This window comes from Pogona vitticeps, chromosome 1, assembly GCF_051106095.1.
Source record: "Pogona vitticeps strain Pit_001003342236 chromosome 1, PviZW2.1, whole genome shotgun sequence".
Lineage (NCBI taxonomy): Eukaryota > Metazoa > Chordata > Lepidosauria > Squamata > Agamidae > Pogona > Pogona vitticeps.
Window position 1 is genome coordinate 117,599,659 of NC_135783.1, and position 21,003 is coordinate 117,620,661.

Sequence of the window (21,003 nt, forward strand, 5' to 3'; positions counted from 1 at the left end):
ACAGAAGCAGAGGTAGCACCCAAGGTCCTATTAAGCAACACAGGCATCAACTGAACCCATAAACCAGCTGATACGGTATGTGCCCATTCGTTCAAGAAAGATCCACTGATGGGCAAGCTAAGGGGCAGGCACACATTTTCATCTGTTGAACAATTAGCATAATTTGTCAAGAGCAAACTTTTGCTTTTAATGTACAGCCACAATTATTGAGGAATAAAAGGATCTACGGTCCTACTAACCCCCCAATCTGCCCCATAAGGGTTTTGTGGATGTAGTCAGCTGGGTTGGAAAAGCAGAGAGCATCAATAAGGAGGTGTGTGGGAAATGGAGCGTACTGGTAAGGCCAAGGGAAGAGGCAGGGTGAGGTCTATGAATGAGTTATTGAAAATGTTAGTCAGCTAAACTGTTTCATTTTCAGTTTACTCTCTGTAACCAAATTATGCAGAACAGTGCAAATTGTAATTATGGCAAGTTGAGATTTATAAACTGATTTCAAACTATCATTTATGATTCTGGCTTTTTTGTATTTAGATATGTTCAGATACACAAATATTCCAGAGTTAAATTAAACCAACCATTATTTAGTGTTACATTTGAAACAAAGCACTGGATTCTCCTTTATATCAGCAAGCCACACACAATGTTAGATTCTTCTGTTAGTTTACAAAATCACACAAACCCTTACAATCATTAACTAAATGTATGCAAATACATACTCAGCATATCACAGCTGCAAAAACAAGTATGGAATATTATTTTTAATGAAAATGCACCTCTCTATTATCATTGCTAGAAGATGGAAAAAAGCAGATATAATAGTAATACCATACTGAAAATTTGTTTACTCATTTCTCTTATTTATAATGTGGTTGTAATCACTGTTATTGTGGCTTTAGGAATCTGAGAATAATTCCTTGGCAACACTGTCGTTTTCTAGTGAGATTCGGACTGTTTTTCAGTCTCCGACAAGCCTGTGTGCCCTTACTCACACTCAAAGCTAAAGTAAACAATCTGTTCAGAACTCATCTTCTAATGCAAGCCAGGGTGATAATTGTTTTCTGCACACTGCTTTTCTAATTGTTTTACAACAAGGCTAATAGAGTTCATGCCATTTGCACACTGCATCTATAGACAATAAATGTGCATAACCAATTTACTGCAAGAGCCCCACAGAGGGGTAGAAGACAGAGGCAACAGGAATATTTTTATGACAACAGCAAAATTATAGTAGAAGATCATTTGGTCTCCCATAAGTATTTTTAATTTTAAAAGGAAATTATAATTTAAACCAAGAGAGAAGAAAAATTAATGCAATATTATCTGTACAGAATACATTGTGTGACAACTGGCTCTTAATTCCAGATTAACCTGTTCCACCTTACAGTATTCCTGCACTGAATAGTGTTCCAGGCTTCAACTGTGATAAAAAGACAGGTAGGCAGTGAAAGGATTTATGGCCATTTATCACAGTTTCTCTTAGAGATCCTTCATCACAAGAAGTATTTCCATTTTTTCCTTTGGAGAGAATGTTCGAGATACAGGTTTTCAATGATTGAATTACATCCATGCAAGCTGGATCATCTGTGCTCAGGGCACAGTTGAACGCATTACCCGAACAGCATATTAGAAGCAATTACCATTTAAAACTAAGTGATGATCTCCAGTCAATAATATGTAGCATCAGCAGAAAATTAGAGAGTAATGATTTCATAAAAACAAAGAAATAATGGTTGATGGGAAGGGGGTTGCATTGAGTTAACAAAAATATATGACCAGTCGTTTCTAAATATGAAAGGCTTTGCAAATGTTTGTATATTATTATCAGAAATTATATGAAACCATGTTCTTACTTATTCCTAGCTGGGGGAAGTGTATGAGATGTTTTAAAAAGTTAAACTTGAGGGAGCAAGCAAAATGTTGCAGGCACCATGGTAACATGTAAGAATAACTATTTCCTTTTTTATATAGAAATATTTTATTGCATTTTTCTACTTTTCTATCCGTTGCAATCAGAGTGATTTATTACAATATACAGTGGTGCCTCACATGACTACGTTAATTGGTTCCACGAAAATCGCTGTAAAACTAAAACGCTGTCATGCGATTTTAAAAAGCCCATAGAAACGCATTAAAGCCCGATTAATGCGTTCCTAGGGGCCTCAAACTCACCGTCCAGCGAAGATCCTCCATAGCGTGGCCATTTTCGCTGCCTGTGCAGCGAGGAATCCATGCCAGAAAACAGCGGGTACCTATTTTTTTTTACCTGGTGGCCATTTTGAAACCGCCAATCAGCTGTGCGAAAATCATCATTTTGCGATGATCGGTTACTGAAACTGGGGACCGATCATCGCAAAGTGAAATTCCCCCATAGGGAACATCATTTTGCGATCGCTTTTGCGATCGCAAAAACATCGACATAAAGCGATTTCGTTGTCAAATGGAGCGCTCGTAATGCGAGGCACCACTGTATTCCATTCATTTCATGTTGTCTTGTACTCCCTAACATAATATTAATCTAATCTAGAATATCTACTATTTCCAAAGATAATGGGAACACAGCTGTCACTATCTAGAGTCACAACAGCTACTTAGGCATTAATCAGAAAGAGAATGGGCACCTTGGTTAGAAGCACTGCTCAGAAAGGCACCAGATCTAGGCAATGACACTGAGTACCAGTGTTGTAACAAGGGATCATCAGGATCAGCAACAATGCATAAGACCAATACCTGGTGCAAGGTGAATTTTCAATATAGAGGAACTGGAATTTAAAAGCCATACATGTGGGCATATTTCTGGAAAAGTGGTTGACATTAATTAATCACACAGATTCAAAGAACCCATGTGAGACAACACATGATGTCTGTCTATTATGGTATCTATCCTTTTTCCTGCTGAAAAGGTAATCTAGCTTCAGGGATGTTAGCAAGTCTTTGGGTCCAAGTCCCAAGTCTGAATCCAAGTCTTTGGTACCAAGTCCCAACTCCAAATCCCTATTAAAAACAAGCTCTTTTCCCCAGAAAAAAGGGAAGGGTTGGGTGGGTTCTGAATCATAAGTTGAGTCCCAGCCACTGAAAAAACAGCTCTGAATTGAGGCACCGGTGCAACTTAAGTCCAACTTGACAGTGTGTCCCATAACTCGAGTCCCCATCCCTGTCTAGCTGGCAGCCATATTGGTCTGTTTTAGCAAAAGGGAAAGCAGAAGTCTTGTAGCACCTTTAAGACTATTTTTAAAACAAGCTTTGCATGTTCAAGCACAGTTCTTCCGGTGAATGAAGCTGCTGTCTTGAGGGGTGAGGAGTTTAAAACTGTTGGCAGGGAGAGTGTATCGGGGAGGACAACAACTGAGTGTGTTAGTCCTGGGTGAAGAAAATATTCAACAGACAATAGGCAAAGATTAATTTAACTACAATGGCGGTGATTAAGGTCAGACTGGGTGATAAAGACCCAGTCATTGGGAATAGTATATATAATGGCACAGGCAAAAACAAAAGAAAAAAGAGACAACAAAAACATTGTGGCAGCTTAAAGACTACAGTCAATCCTCAACTTATGAACTTAATCCATTCCGGAACAGCGTTCATAAGTTGAAAAGTTCGTAAGTCGATTTCCCATTCCCCATAGGAATGCATTGAAACCCCGTTAATCCATTCCAGCCACCGTGGGAGACCTCCCTGGGGGTCCCCGCTGCCGCGATCGGCACCGGAGGAAGCCCTTTGAAAGCTCCAAAGCCGAAAGGAGAAAGGGCGGGAAATTCAAATTTCCTGTCCCTTTCTCCCTGCTTTTTTGCCTTCGGAGCTTTCAAAGGGCTTCCTCCGATGTCTGGGGAAAGCCCTTTGAGAACTCTGAAGGTGACAAACGGCTCCGTTCGCAAAAAATGGCATTGACTTGTGAATGGAGCCTCGACCTCGTTTGTAGGTCGAGGCTCTGTTCGGAAGTCGCTGCCAATTTTTGCGAATGGAGCCATTCATAAATCGAAAAGTTCGTATGTGGGGCCGTTCATAAGTCGAGGGTTGACTGTAACTGCTATATTTTAATGTGAGCTTTCATAGACAAGTCATTAGGAAGCCATTGTCTTTGTTAAGGCCTTGAGAGAGTGTCCTGAGCTACCTGATGTATTCGTGTTCAGTACCCTCCCTTGTAATCTGTCCTTAAAATTTCTTTGTTCAAAAACTTCACCTCTGAGGTCAGGGGCCTTTTCTGTGCTGTCCCTCATGAACAAAACTGGGAAAAGCCAATACCTGGATATCTTTGGAGTCTTGTTTAAGAGTTAGGATTTCAGAAGCAGAAGGAACAAAAATTAAAAGAAGATTAAACAGACCTAAGAGAAAATGAAAAGATCCTGGGTTGGAATCCAATGCTTGAATAACTCGATCTCAGGCTGTATAGTTTATATGGAGCTTGTGGTCTAGCTACAGGCATGAGAAGCAATCTCGGTGACCACCAACTTTACCTGTAAGGTAAAGGTTCCCCTTGACATTTAGTCCAGTCGTGTCTGACTCTAGGGCGCAGTGCTCATCCCTGTTTCCAAGCCATAGAGCCAACATTTGTCGGAAGACAGTTTCCATGGTCACATGGCCAGTGCAACTAGACACGGAACGCCGTTACCTTCCCACCGAGGTGGTATCCATTTATCTACTCACATTTTTACATGTTTTCAAACTGCTAGGTTGGCAGGAGCTGGGACAAGCGACGAGAGCTCACTCTGTCGCATGGATTCAAACATGGATTCGATCTTACGACTCTTGGTCTTTGACCTTGCAGCACAGAGGCTTCTGTTGTCTAATCCATAGCGCCACCACATCCTTATAGTATGCCTGTAGGAGCAGGTTAATCTCTCTGTGTTGGCACTGCCTTTGATCTCCATGTATGAATACACATATGTAGGGTCTTTTCAGGTGTCTGGGAGTCTACATTTTGAAGAGATGTTACTTTTGTATGAATGTAGTCTCTGTTCCAACCTTCATGTTAATAGATGAGGATGGGAGCCAGGGCTACTAGAAGCCATCTGGCTTCCCTTTCACATCTTCTTATCCATGAAATTTAGACAGATACACGCAGCTAAGGAGCCACCTAAGCAAGGGTAGCCAGCACACTTGGAAAACTAGTCCTCAGCCCTCAAAGCTTGTCTATTCTGTGCAGCTAAATGCTTCTATTTTTCTTCATTTCAGTACATACCAACATCAAGTACATGCACTTGAAAAAACACAGTCTGGCAGATGAGGAATTTGGTCAATGAAATAAATTGTAATAATGTAATTGTCCCTGAACTATACCCCAATTTTCTGGTGTGGTTCAGAACACCTAGCTGGAGGTACCCTTGCTGCATTGTCAACTCGAGTGTTGATCATAGTTGTGAAAATGAATCATCCTCGAGAACTAATTCCTGGACGATTGTGCATTTATTATGCAAGATGGGTCAAACTGATCTAATGGTCACTTAACAAGTAGAACATGAGACCAAAAGTACCCTTATAGTATATAATTAGTAGCCACTGGTCATTTTCAGCCTCCAAAATCATCACTATTATTGTTGCAATGAGGTAAGATAAAAGGCACAATACTAAGAATGTAAACTGATAATTTTTCAAACAGTGTCAACCCCAGAAAAATGTCGATCGAAAACACATTTCCTTGTAGCTATCTTGCAAATGTTCATTGCCCATGACAATGCCAACAACAGAAGAGAACTGAATATGTTTAATGGTGGCTGGACATTAGGTCTAGAGAAAAATGGGGGTGAAGAAGGGGTAAATGTAAAACAATGGCTTTAATTCTGAACATGAGTACTCCAACATGAGCTGCAACCTTTTATTGCTGGTCCCACTTGTAGGGCCTAACCTGTTTCAGGTTATATTGATTTGTAGAGGTAAAGGGATTGCCCCATGCCCACTTAACAGTGTCAGTGAATTATTCGCATGCAGATGCAATCAGTTAACTGGAACCTGATGTCAAGAAAATAAATTTATAGAGATTCCATTTTCTAATCCTGTATTCTACTATTTTTTTTTTCCTGGTGGCAGATTCTGGTACAATGTTTCCATGTTGTGTGCTTGTTGGGTAATACATGGAGGCCAATGTCATAATGAAATGGAAAAAAAAAGAATCTGCATCAGTTTTGTAGAACATATTCATAAGATGTGTCTGAAATTTCTGCCAACTCACAATGAAGCATTTCTGCCTGTATTGCCCCTTGTTGTAGTCCCCTCTAAAAGAAAAGTGACACATATAATCTGCCCTAAGCATAAAGAATAAAATTGAATGAATTTCCTTTCAATGAGAAGCGTGAGGCTTTCTGTGGATTAAAATTAATACAAAACATAGATTCAATCACTTACTATAATATCCAGACTGCTAAACAAAACAATATTCACATGCACTGATGCTGTATTAGTTCTATATTAGCTAAAGTGGCATTATTTCTGATTTTATAATACATCTATGCATGGCAAATTGTGGTTTATTTAAATGAAAAAGTTGAGTAAGGCTCGCTTTTCATACCAAGTAATATGTTTCCCCAAACAGTTTTAAACCCCTACTTTATATCAGAGTAATAATTCTCAAAGTAAATACACACACAGTGATATGAAAACCACACTATTGAACTGTAGAGTAGTTTAAAATGCATTGGAGCTGAACCTGATACAAATTAGCAGTGTGACCGAGCCCTATCACATTTAATATGGTACAGATTTTCATGGATAGAATGGTGGGGGTCAAACTGTGAAGTCAAATGGCATGTAATATCAGCATGTAGTCTGTTGCAATTTGACTGATGTTTAAATATATGTAGCATCCACCAACAGAGGCTACTAATGAAGTGGATTCTATTCCGTGAAAGCCTGAGTTCTGATAAATGGGTTATTTATTTATCAAAATTGTTTTATCTCGCCATATATCAAAAGACCTCAGCGTGGGCAACAGACAACTAAGCAGTTTCAACTGATTGAAAGCCATATACAGTACAGGATACTGACCTAAAAGAAATTTTCCAAGCTGTATTTTAGCACTGAAAGGAGGCCAGAAATAGCCTTGCTGTTCTTTATTATTCTGCTACAACAGACTAACATGATGGCTCCACTGGTACCTGTTAAAATAAGTATTTATTTTGCAGCATTTCATCAAGTTAACATGTGGCTGTTCAGCAGAGCCTTTGGGATACACGAACTGTGGCTTGACTAGGCTGTGGGGTTTCTCTGTAATATGTATGGCTTTATGGCTTAATTTCCTTTTATGTTTTAAATTGTCACATGTTATGGCAAGTACCCAACTAAGAGGGGAAAGGCAATCATAGGTCCATTGCTTTCACTCCAGCAGGGCCTGTTGTATAACGAACTAAGAGTCAGAGCAGAAAGGGAAGCCTGCTTAAATGAAAGAAAAGCTTCCATGAATGCTCTTCTGTTCCACATGTGCTCCACAGGATACTAACCAGAATGATTTTATAGGTTTTAAACTCTTTGCATTTTCATACTCTTCTTGTTGCACCCCACGGTGAGATCTCACAATATACAGTGGGGATATAAACATTCTAAATAACATTCTAAATAATAATCTACTGAACCACCCTCAGAAACTGTGAATGATGAGGGGTGTAGCGGACTGCAAAAAGGTGACATCATTCCTGCCTGTCAATCAGAGGATAGGGCAGGAAGGGCGGAGCCAAAAGGACAGTTAAGACAGCTGGAAGAGACAGTTAGAGACAGTTGAAATGAGATAGGGATAGAGTTGGAATCAGGGAGAGATAGAGAGAGTTAGGGACCACAAGATGTTGAGAAAGTGTTAGGGTTTAGGAATAGATAAAAAGGGGTTCAGAAAAGAAACTGAAAGATTAAAACACACATGTAACAGGCAGAAATGAACTTATAAGTAAAACATGGGAGATATTGATTTAAAGTACACAAGAGTTCTGAATAACAGTGATTGAACACATGATCTATTATACATGAATTCCTGAACCAATTATATACTGATTTCCTTTTTTTATTTGTTCATTAATAAACGAATGTTTAATTGAAAACCTGATTCCTAAGTTATATGAGCAACTCCTGTGTGTGTGGGACTTGAATTAGTATTAAGAGAATACCTGGTGGCAGCGAAAAGGGGGCATTTGCCTTTGTAGAGCCCCAAAATATAAAGGGCACAAAGGGGGATCGCCACACGTGGTGGCAGCGGTGGGATTCGAAAGATAATCCAGTGAGCCAAAAGATTTCAGTAAACCAAAGAAAACTTGAATTTCCTGAGCTTAGGGAACCTAGTAGTCTGGTGCTACCAGGGCAGGAGTGGGACCCTTTAAAGTAGCTTGGGGAAAAGCTTAAAAAGGGACTCCTGAGGCAGACCAGAGAAAGACTACAGAAAGGTGAAGCTCTGAGGACAATTCAACAGTTTAAGATTTACCTCAAGATTGTGAAAGACCAGGGGGGCTAGCTGTGGGGTCCTAGGCTCTGAGAAGAGAGTGCTGAGAGGACAAGAAGTGGAAGCCAGGGTCAAAACACAGATCTGAAGGAAACAGAAACAAGCAGAGTAGCTTGAAAAAAAATAAACAGTAATAAGTGTGTGTGGCCAAAAGAAACAGAGTATCCCGCAAGGAGCTCAGTAGCGAAACAAACCTAGAGCAGGCTGTCTAAGCTACCAAGTATCTCTCCCTAACACAGAGGGGAAAAAATAGGTCCCTTTTAAAAAGAGGTTTGTGTTTTTGAATCTGAGAACACAGATAAGCCATGCCTCCTAAGAGAGGGAAAAAGTTAACAATGGAGGTTCCTGAAGGACAAGGGTTACCTCACGAAGAAGAAAGTACTCTTGAGGTAGCTGAGCAGGAGGATGCTACTCAGGAGAATGATGCCTCAAAGGGAGGAGGAGAAGGAGAAGCTACTCTAACCTCCCAAGAGTTTCAAAAGTGGAAATGGGAAAGAGAATTTCAATTAAGGCAATTAGCCCTGGAACAAGAAAAAGAAAAGATGAGGGCAGAGGCAGAAGCAAAGGAAAGGGCTGAAGCCAGACAATTAGCCATGGAGCAAGAAAAGATGAGGGCTGAGGCAGAAGCAAAGGAAAGGGCTGAAGCCAGACAATTAGCCATGGAACAAGAAAAGATGAGGGCAGAGGCAGAAGCCAGAGAAAGAGCTGAGGCCAGAAGGGCAGAGGCAGAAGCCAGAGAAAGAGAAATGGCCATGAGGGAAAAGGACAATTTGGACTATGCACAGACTCTTTACCTTTAACTGAATTACGAACTGGGAAAGCCTACAAGAACAGGCTTGCAAACTGGAAGAGAAACTTGCAAGGTTTGGACTTTAAATTCCGCAAGAAAAGAAAGACTCAAAAGATAGCTGCTGAAGCTTGGGCACGAAGACCTAATGAAGAACAAATAGACTACTGAAAATAAATGTAGAATGTAATAAACTTCCAGTTATGTATAAATTAATATAAGTAATTGCAAAAGTAATTATCTTTTAAGAAGAAAGAATAGTAAGAAAGGTAGAATGTAATAAACTGTTCCAGTTATGTATAAGTAAAAATAAGTAACTACAAATGTAGTTGCATTGAAAATGAAAGAATGGTAAGCAATGGTAAAGTATAATAACAAAGAAATTGAAAATGTTAATTGCAAATGTTAATTGACTGAAGTTAAAAATGTTGAGTAAGTATTAATGTGAATTTAAAATGTGTAATGTTATTATAAGTTGGTGGAAATATTAAACTGATTCTATGTTGTTCATGGAGCAAACCACTATGGGTTTACTCCATGGAACAAATTTGCTAAAAGGAGAGGTATGTAGCGGACTGCAAAAAGGTGACATCATTCCTGCCTGTCAATCAGAGGATAGGGTAGGAAGGGCGGAGCCAAAAGGACAGTTAAGACAGCTGGAAGAGACAGTTAGAGACAGTTGGAATGAGATAGGGATAGAGTTGGAATCAAGGAGATATAGAGTTAGGGATCACAAGATGTTGAGAAAGTGTTAGGGTTTAGGAACAGATAAAAAGGGGTTCAGAAAAGAAACTGAAAGATTAAAACACACATGTAACAGGCAGAAATGAACTTATAAGTAAAACATGGGAGAGATTGATTTAAAGTACACAAGAATTCTGAATACCAGTGATTGAACACATGATCTATTATACATGAATACCTGAACCAGTTATAGATTGATTTCCTTTTTTTATTTGTTCATTAATAAAAGAATGTTTAATTGAAAACCTGATTCCTAAGTTATATGAGCAACTCCTGTGTGTGTGTGTGTGGGGGGGACTTGAATTGGTATTAATAGAATACCTGGTGGCAGCGAAAAGGGCGTATTTACCTTTGTAGAGCCCAAAAATATAAAGGGCACAAAGGGGGGGTTTCCTCAAATTCATTCTTTTATTATTCTATATGTTCCCCTTGCCCTGCATTCATTCTTTCTGAATACACATGTGACTAGAACAGTGTGTACAATGAATTCCAAAATTGGAGTGTGCACAGTGTATTGCAGCTTTTTGTCCCTTCATTTCATGTGCACTCCTGCCTCAATGCCTACATGGACATTGAGAGCAATAGTCATGCTGTGATTCTTTGTCTGACTACCTCAAGATTTCTTATGTACAGTGCTCCACCACTGCACAGTTTTCTATACATTGATCAAATGAAAAGAATTTCAGGCACTCGTGCACATGATCACCAGTAATACCAAAAAAAATATGGCTGGATAAGGAAGAAGCAAAGTTGTGCATATAAAACACTCTGTTAAAAAAAAGAAATAAAAAATCTAAGTGCAAATCTGCAGCAATGACATTTTCCTAATGCATTCATAGTCCACTGCAGAAATAAGACCAGATACATTTGGGGACAAATGTTAATTAGGAGAATATGAAAAGAATCCCCAGCCACTGAAATCACAGAAATACTATTCTATGCATGGCTGTTTTGACATACAAAGGGCAATCATGATATTCATCTAATCAACCAGCTAGAAAATGGAATTTTTGTAACCTGCAGTCTCACAAATATGTCATCAATTATATTAATGAAAGATTTGTTGCAGGGGGTGGACTAGACAAGAACACAGCTGCTTTTTTGTTTGTTTCAATCCTCTCTACCTCTCTCTTTCCCTCCCCACTCCACCCCTTTTCAGCCCTGCGGTAGTGGGCTTTGCAACCCGAGCATTCTCATGGTTTGGAGGAAGGGCATAGAGGACAAAATTAAACCTGTCATCTAGCTACTAAGAAAGAGCTTCAGTTGTAAAACAAAAATTTAATTTTAATTACATTGGATTACCTACTGGTGAGAGCATTATGGGGCTCTGTTCCCTGGGGTTCTATCTATACAAACAGCAGGATCATGATGGCCTCTTGAAAATGAATGTTTAATTGCATGGGGCCAACCTGCTTCAGGTTTCATGCACTATGCTGCAATCTTAATACACTTAGTAGGATGTATGCCTCACTGCATACTTCTGTGTTAGTATGATTAGGGCCATATATTGTGCTTTAGATGTCATTAACTAGGGATATGCTTAGGAGTCAAAATTTATTCAGAAAACAAAGTGAAATAGTGGTATTTGTTCATTTCCGAATTGATCTGTAGAGAAGCAAGGAATCCCAAAGTGTGGCATTCAAATTGAATCAGGTTCTTCACAGTGCCAAATTTTGCTTTGCTGCTTTGGAGCTTAAAAACCCAGAGCAGTAGCTTTTCTTTCAGTAGATCCACTGGTGACTGATAAGGTAGGACAGATTCATGGAAGGACAGGAATCTGTCAAAGAGAGGGAGGCGGGGCTTTGTTGCGGTGCTGCCAGCAACTCCAGAGAGGAGCTCTCTCTGGAAAAAGCTGGAACCCTCCGGTCCGGGATCCCCCTTTTGAAATGGGGATCAAAGGAGAGTCTAGAAGAAGTCTCTCTGAAGCAGATGGTGAGCAGCAGAAGGAGAAGAAAGGGAGGCAGACCCGGACTTTTTTCTTCTGAAGAAATCACCGTGCATGGACTGGAGCGGGCGCCATTTTTTGGCACTGAGCCGCGAGGAACCCTTTACCGGGGGAGAGGAGAGCAATCAATATAAACTAAAAATATATAACAAGTAAGTAAGCCGAAGCCTCTGATTTATGAAACAGCCTCATTAAGCTGAAATAAGAATGAAAATATTTGGCTGAAAGAATAAATGCAGCGGCAGGTTTATCTTATCAGTCTGACTCAAAAGCGAAACGAAGCTTCTCCAAGTGAACTATTAAAACACCAGGCTGATTCTAAAGCCGAGAGTCTGAAATGGAAAAATAAATCTTATGTTTCTGGAGAAGAATCCCAGACAGCAACACCGTCTGACTGGATTTAAGAGACTTCGGTGGATGCAGTGTGGCTGGGATACGTTACTCTTTGCTTTCTCTGGACTTTGTGAACTATAAATAACAGAATCTGGTGGTTTTCGGGAGAAGGAGCTGAAGTGGCCGACTGGACTAAGGAGCATTAAGGGGTTAATGAAGATCACAAGACGAGCTCCAAGGACAATCTACTGGACAGTTTGAGACTCTGTGACTGTTGTTTTGTTTGTGACCGCGTGTGAGTCTAATAATAGAAGCTTGCTGAACTCAGGAGAAGAAGAAATAACTGCATCACGGTTCTAATTGATATTGTATTTGCTGGGCTAAAAGTTGATTTTTATACTACAATATTTGGACAAAGATTGGAGGGAGATCTAAGGGGAGGTTTATGATGAGGGGTGTGAATTGTTGATAAAATTATGGAAACTGTGGAAGGATTTCTAGGGGGTGATTATTGTGGTATTTATACAAACCCCAAAGCCTGAGATGGACCCCAAAAATTCAAAAGAACAAATGGAGACTTGGTCTGTTCAATCCCAAAGTTCTGGAATAGTGGTGCAAGAAATAGAAAAGGAATGGCAGATTAATATACAAAGGCTAATATTATCAGGGTTCCAGCAAGTGAATGCAGGTCTTAGTAAAATAGAAGATTTGATGAAAGAGACGAAAGAGGGGACAGTAGATGCCAAACAAAACTTAAATGAAGTTGTACAGACTTTAGAATCGTATGTATTAGACATGACACCAGGTAATATGAATGCAGTAGAGAGTTATCCAGTGACCCATGCAGCTTCCAAAATTAAAAAGCATTATGACAAAAATCTTAAGGAGGCAGAGATACTGAAACCAGATAATTTTATGGTGAAAATATGGGAAGTGAAAAAAATGGATATTCTGTCAGATGGGCTGAAAGACTGTTCAATTCAAAAAGAAACTGAACGATGGCATGTATTGTATAAATGGCAGCAGCTACCAGACAATGTTGGAATAACATAGAATAAAATTAAAATTAAATGATAAGATAAAAGCAGGAGGGTAATCAAACTGTGAAAAAGCAAAAAGTTGATATGTATTAGTAATATGAATTGATTGGATGATGTTATACTTTATGCTCTCCTATCCTCCAAAACCATTTTCCTTTCCTATCCCCTCTTTCTTTTTGTACCCTCTATCCCTGTTCCTAAATAAAAATAAAATAAATAAATAAAAAAAAAGGAATCTGTCAAAGAGCAAACTGCATGGCTCCTACCAGAGTAAGTAAGTAAGTAAGTAAGTAAGTAAGTAAGTAAGTAAGTAAGTAAGTAAGTAAGTAAGTAAGTAAGTAAGTAAGTAAGGAAGGAAGGAAGGAAGGAAGGAAGGAAGGAAGGAAGGAAGGAAGGAAGGAAGGAAGGAAGGAAGGAAGGAAGGGAGGAAGGGAGGGAGGGAGGGAGGGAGGGAGGAAGGAAGGAAGGAAGGAAGGAAGGAAGGAAGGAAGGAAGGATCCATGCTATCCACACTATTCTACCCACACGATTTTCACAATGTTTTTTTCACTATTCAGACACATATAAGTACATACAAGTACTTTCAAATAGTTGGATACAAATTGAGTCAGATGGGCTACAAATCAGCTCAAAGTAATGTTGTTGTACCATGTAAGACATGTAAATCTGACTGAATGAAGTGCACACCCCTATTATGGCCAAAATCCTATTGATTATAATAGAAAATAGGGGACTGATCCAATGGGCTCTATAGTAAGCCCATTGGATCAGTGGGTTTTAGTGAGTTTACTCCTCCATAAAATCCATTGATTCAAATGGGTCTATTGAAACTATGATTTACTATACCAAAGTAATTTTTGAAGGAGTAGCTGTGTGGAAGCACATCAGACAAACAAAACAAAAATAGAAACAAAAATGTGGCACTTTAAAGACCAAGTGCTATTTTCTAATGTGAGGTTTTGTGGGTCAAGTCCACTTTTTCAGATGCCTCACATTAAAATATAATAGTCTTTAAGTGCCACAACACTTTTCTTTTGTTTTGTTTTTCATCTAATATAGTAAAGTAAGTTGCAGTTACAGTAGTCCCATTCGAATCATTGGACGTTACAGAGGAGATGACTCATTAAATCCCTATTGATTCAACGGGCCTATTCTAGTACAGTTTATTATGTTAAACAATAGGATTTTGGCCAATACTACACTAAAAGAAGGACATGCGGATTCGAATTTTTGTTCTTTAGCATCCTCAGCCACAGACTCATGAGCATCAACATGTGCACACATGGAAAGACCTAAACAGTTCTACTCAAAACAGACTCATTTGTAATCAGTAACAAGGTCTGACTTTGTAAATGTGCAGAGCAGCTTGGATGAGGTTTTTCCTTCTTTCTTTTTGCTCCTCCACCAGGACTGAGACAAGTTGCAATCACAATACACTGGTATGTTGCCCGCACGGGAGGGTAGATTAAAATTGATTGTTTTTTTAAAAAAATAAAATAAAAAAATGGATTTTTAAAATTTAAATCAAATGCGTTTTAATGAAATGCTTGTGGAGGAATAAAAATCTATTCAAAGATAGTTTTCTATTTAATATGCATGATGGTTCAAATGTTACTGAGCATGAAATAGAACTTAGTTATATATCATGAAGCTGTATATTCATGCAGTATTTATATTTTTTGGTAAACTAATTCAATTAATCCAAGTTATCCAAGCTGAGGTAACATGCACTTTTTTCACAGTAAAAATGGTATAAAATGAACAAAGTTCAGGAAAAGACCTTAACCCCATTTTTTTTGCAATTCTATGTACAACCTATGAACATATTGATATTTAAACAAATACAATAATATGTATGCTATATAAGGTTATTGTTTTAGTTAAATAAAACAATTAAGCAGTTCTCCCAATATGACTGATTAACCTATTAAATTAAAATCTGTTCTGATATAGCTGTTTCACTAATCTGACAGGATATTATTCTAAATATGAAATCTTCATCTGTCTGCAAATATTAAAGATTATAACAACCAGAAAGAATGATTCTTTATATTTAAAAATCATGATCTAAAATTTAGTCTTACTGACTAGTAATTTAAACTGACTTGATTTAAATCAAATCCACCCTGCCACATGGCCAGGAAGGGGCAGGGATGTAATGTATACTTGATGTAACTTGAAGACATAGCTATACAGGCAGGCCTTCCTACAGCCATTACCTAGACTATCTCCCTTTTTCTTCTTTTTCTTTTCCCATATTGGACTCTGTGATTAATCTGGATTTTACCTTAGTTTATTTTTATGCTATATATAAACCGCCCAGAGAGGACATGTTCTAGATGGGCAGTATACTAATAAATAAATAAATAAATAAATAAATAAATAAATAAATAAATAAATAAATAAAGAAATAAAGAAATAAATAAAGAAAGAAAGAAAGAAAGAAAGAAAGAAAGAAAGAAAGAAAGAAAGAAAGAAAGAAAGAAAGAAAGAAAGAAAGAAAGGGGTAGTAGAGAAAGTATGTGCATTCCCCTTAAGCCAGGCTCGAAGCACTCCCCTTAAGAGGGCCTTGTTTGTGCTGCATAAAAGAAAAAGTCTTAGAAAAGGCAGCCCCACCCTTTTTGTCTTCAAGTTGCTCAAGGAGGAAGGTGGCTGCCAATTGCCTCTTGATCGGCCAGCCATGTGCATGGAGTTTTGCTTTTGTGCAGTCGCCGCCTGTGTTTTGTCAGCCATGTCAGGGCTCAAGGAGAGCCCCAGTGGATTAGTAGCAGTGCAGTGGTGCTGCTGTGTGGTGGGTTAGAGACATTTGGGCCCACTGGGAAGCAGAGCTTTGAGGCTCAGGTTTGGTGATGGATGATGCCATTTGATGGGTCCACTATCACTCTGAATGGTGGCAGGAGCCTTGACCAGTAGCCTGGGTGGTCCAGGGGATTAAGGATTGGAGGGGGATCTCTTGTTGCCTTGTTAGGTTGGGGATGATGAGGCCTGCAAAGGGGTTGGGTTAGGGTCATCTTTCTTCATTGGAAGGGGAAAACCTTGAGACATGTAGGACAGCAGTAGTGGAGATATGGCTGCAGTATGGTCGTGGCAAAGACCCAGAAATGCCATGTTCTGCTGGAGACTCAGATGTGTCAGGTGGCAGCGGAGACCACATGCACTGGGTGGTCTGAACCCAGACACTGCAATGGGAGGCCCGCAGGTGTGAGCTGGCAATGGAAACAATGCTGGATTCAGTGTGCTCTGCTGAAGGGGTTCAGGAGGCAGTAGAGGCTGTTTGACCAAGTGAGTCTGTGTCTATATGTGACACCAACTGAGGGGCTGTGGTGTGGCCCTGGAGCACTGGAATCTATCCAGCACCAGCTTTCTGGCTATGGTAACAATTGTCCAGGGGACCATGGGGACACATAGATATGTCCCCTGCTCTGGGTATGGGTTAGAGACCATGGATGGTGCCTTACTCTCAGTGGCCCTTTCCCAGTCAGGCATCAGGAACTATCCCTGGGGTGGGCATTTGGCCATACCTGTTTGTTCCAGACATGGGTTATAACTCACTCTCACCACAGACACTTCCCCTCTGAGGAACAGACACCACTAAGGACAATCTCTATCCAAGGAAAAGATATGGAGAAGTCAGCTTGTGAATGTGTTCAGCTTACTAATCAGGGACTCTGGCAAAGGATAAGGAGGGGTCTGATGACAAAGAGAGGGCTAGGCTTAGATGGCACAGGCCAAAACGTCTGTGGGCCAATAAAGCTTCCCAGGTTCTTCATCTACATGGGAGACACAATGAACTCCCAACTACGGAGCACTGTTTCATTGATCCAATACACAGACCATCTATAGGGCTATGTAGATTTCCAAGGGCATGTATGGTTTCTTCATGATGAGGCCTTCAGGTCATTTACCCCCAGCAGCAGCAGCAGCAGCAGCAGCAGCCACAGTTGTGGCTCCAGTTCATCATAAGAGTCTGGCCTTCATTAAGAGAGAGAGAGAGAGAGTTGTTAGTGAGTCAGTCATTAGACTGACCCACTGCAGGGCAGGCAATTCAACTCCACCTCCTATGCTGGGAATTTGGTGCACAGCAAGCATGCAACAGGAAACCCTGTAAGTTTAAGCATGAGTGATCTATTGTGGGGCCTGCACAATAGGCAGGCCCCCACAATAGATCTCTCTCTATATAGATCTCCAGGCTGAAGGCTGAACAAACATCCATCAGATTTGCTTTGATTTGGATTCCTGAACTGAGCAGGAGGTTCGACTCGATGGCCTTACTGGCCCCTTCCAACTCAATTATTCTATGATTCTGAGTGAAATAATTCTTAATAGAGACATATAGAATTGTACTTTAAGTTCTCTTTCATTATACAAAATAAATTTCTGTGACTCACTTGCAATCTCCAAATTAATGTGGGCCACGAGGGGGCAGAAAAAGCTAAAAATGAATTTTTGTACTGGCAAAATTTAATAACAACAACATTAAAAATTGATTGGAAAGAGGATGCACTAGACTTTTGCTTTCTCTCCAGGCTCTGCAATTCCACAACCAGCTAGCTTGCCTGCAGTTAAGAAGAGTTTTGTCTTATTGCTCATCATTCTCTGTGCTATTCCTCTCTCCCTCCCTCCATATGCACCAAATTGTTTTTAAAAGTAGAAACAACTAAATGATTTGCAATAAGAATTTGAGTGTTTTATAGCATCAGCATTCCTTACATATGTGCATTTTATCCTATACTGGTTTGCCATGTAGTTTGTGATTCATTAATGACTGTTAGTGCTGAGTCCAGGGGGAGGAGTATCTTGAACAGTGCTCCTTCCTTTTTACTCAAGCAGTGGGGAATTTCATGACTTCCTGCTTTTCAATTCTGGTGTTTATGCACACAGCAAAGCATTAAAAGTGCATTTAAATATTTGTTATGTTTGCCAGGTTGCTTCTGGTTTATGGCAACCCTCTAAATGAACAATTTTCAAAAGGTCCTGTCATGCAAACTAGAAGCTGCAACTTTTTCTATTGAATCGATCTACCTCCCATTAGGCCAGCTTTCATATCTGTATATATTAAATGGAAATATCATAGTCTTGACATTTATTTTTATTGATACATCCCTACACTCATGCATCTTTTCCAGTTCCTTCACAACACACATCCTGTTTTGGTATATGACTAATTTTATTTTGGACACTTGCATAAAAGCTTTCAATTCCTTCTTCAGCATATCTGGAGTAGAGGTTTGAAATGATGTTTACTTTGATAGACTTTCCATAAAATATGATGGATAGTAATCAATCATCCTTTGCTTTATAGATCATAATTGTTTCCGCTGTATCAGAACTCAGTATTAGAGCCACTCCATTTTTTCTGAGTTGGTAATTTCCAGAGTAAAACATTTTGTAACTATCAGATAGAAAATATCCTTTCATAGTCTACTTTAATTCATTCGCACCAATATATCAATGTTTATATATCCTATTTCTTATTTTAGAATTTCAAGGCTACCTTAATTTATATTTCTCAAATTCTATGTTACACTTACATGCAGCACACAGAGCATCTGTATTCATCTGTGCATGTCAGCAACTCAATGTCCTTTCAAATTGAATTCAGTTGCTTTATTAGCACTACACCTTGTTTTGGATTGTCTCATTATGGGGTATTTAAGGCACAAAACATTCAGCAGTTGTTTACCATTTCCTTCCATTGTACAGTGCTAACAAGATCTACTGTAGCTATTGTGTCACTATGTTATCCATGAAAGATCCTCCACTGGATCTTAAAGACCACCAGTAGTGAATAGTTGGATAATGTTACTTAGCCTGCGGTGTAGATGTTTGTATTCTTAGTGGGGGATTTTTAGTGGGTGGGGAGAGTTTGGGGATTTTTTATGTGTGTGCATGTGGGTCTGGTCTTTGGGTGTCTGTGTGAATTTCGTTGTATAGGTATACTATGTATATACTTACAATGACAATAGATTTATTTGATTTGATTTGGTGTTGCCTTCCACTATTGTTGTTGTCCAGTAGCTGCCTTCCTGATTAGAAAATTATATCTTGGGTGACCCTGCTAGGAGGTCAGACTTGTCACAGAACCTACCTGTCTGACCGCATTGTTGTCAGTTTCTCTTCCACACTAAAATCCCTCAATATGTTGAGGTATGGATCCAAGAGCACCATATTCGTTAGTTCATTAGCTTTGTGCTCATTAGCAGAAAGCAGCAGACTTTAGAAAATAATCTTTTAAAATTTTTGATTCCTTCCTGAAGGTCCTGAAGCCCCCTTCAGCTCTTTTCAATTAAGAGAAAGCTACTAGGGGCTGTGACATGGGGAGTTATTTACTTTCCAAAAATTTCCACCAGTGGGATTATTTTAACACTTGGGGGCCATGGGACAGCGAAGATGGAGTCTTTAATTTCAGCAGTTTACCTCTCACTATCACATGGCCCCCAGCAGCTGCCCTTGAAGCCTTGGGACCTTTGGTTGGTGGAGAATCAGAAAATTTTAATTCACAAAAAAGCACCACAGCTGATGATGTCATCAACTTTATGCAGCATTATGTTCTCCTACTAGACTTTAGCCAAAGTCTGCAAAGAGGAATGGGAGAAACAGCAGAAGTCATTCTTTTAATTTTTCAAGATGGCCAGTTCTGCACAAAATCAAACATCACAATGAACAAATACTCATGTATCTACAATTCTTTTACACATGCAAACCAGTAGCTAAATGCCTTTGTGCATCTCTCCATAGCTTTCCTTATGACCCTAAACCAATCTGATTTATTCCTGGAATTTGCAGAAGGAGATTGCTTTGGTACCTTAGATAGATAGGTTGAGAATGTGATGTTTACCAGCAGTTTTTGCTTCTTTATATATACTATATATAGGATGATTTTCTGCTACAGGGGCTTTCAAGACCCAAGGAACTGTAGGTTAATTATTACAATTCATACCATGATCGATTATTGCAAGTTTGAAACAATTTATGGTAGTCGCTTCCCAGCAGATTTAATACATAATTTAGCTGGATAACTATATATATTTCATGGACCAAAACATTCCCTTGGCAGAATTCATTGCTTAAAGATTTCACATATGACATGGTGAAAAACAACCTGTTGGTGAAATACATTATGTAAGACAGCTTTTGATTTTCTCCGCAACACCAACACAACAAGAAAATTTCCCCAACCTATTCAAACCATGTAAATGAAAGGAGAGTATTAAAAAATAAATTTAACTAGTGAATGTTCCATTCCTCAACCCTCAGTCAACATCATTACAAACAATAAAAGCTTTGTTATCTAATATACACGAGGATTATCTTAAAAGATCAAAGCAATTAAAATCATTGTCTGAGGGGAGGATTTAGTGATCTAAAAATGGTTAGAGAACCATGAGTAGGATGTTAAGTTCCAGACATTACCACTAAATATTATTAACTTCAAATGTTGAGAATGTCTCTGTCTCCCCACCCTGTCCCAGAATTTATGCATACAGCTGTCATTAATGTTTGCCATAAGGTGGACTCTTTACATCTGAACAATAGCTTTTTAGTAGCTTAACAGTATACTATGCAAAAAGCATAATCGTCCTTAAGATCATGACACAAAACAGAAAGAGAAAAAACCCAAAACCAACATCTGTCATCCCATAATAATAATGATGATGGAATGCTAAAATAGCATTTAGACTGGGAAGGGACAGAAACATGTGGTTTCCCTGTCACAGCCATAGACACAAGCACCTGCACAAGG

General features: G+C 39.2%; 1 protein-coding gene and 1 long non-coding RNA gene across 6 annotated transcripts in view; one reads left to right on the forward strand and one right to left on the reverse strand.

Moving 5' to 3' along the window:
• Positions 1-21,003, reverse strand: part of ADGRB3 (adhesion G protein-coupled receptor B3) — a 585,030-nt gene that overhangs the window by 267,033 nt on the left and 296,994 nt on the right. The gene's annotated exons all lie outside the window — the stretch shown is intronic.
• Positions 8,901-9,357, forward strand: LOC144586952 (uncharacterized). Its single transcript, XR_013542053.1, has 2 exons — positions 8,901-9,030; positions 9,136-9,357. It is a non-coding gene; the product is annotated as an uncharacterized LOC144586952 (long non-coding RNA).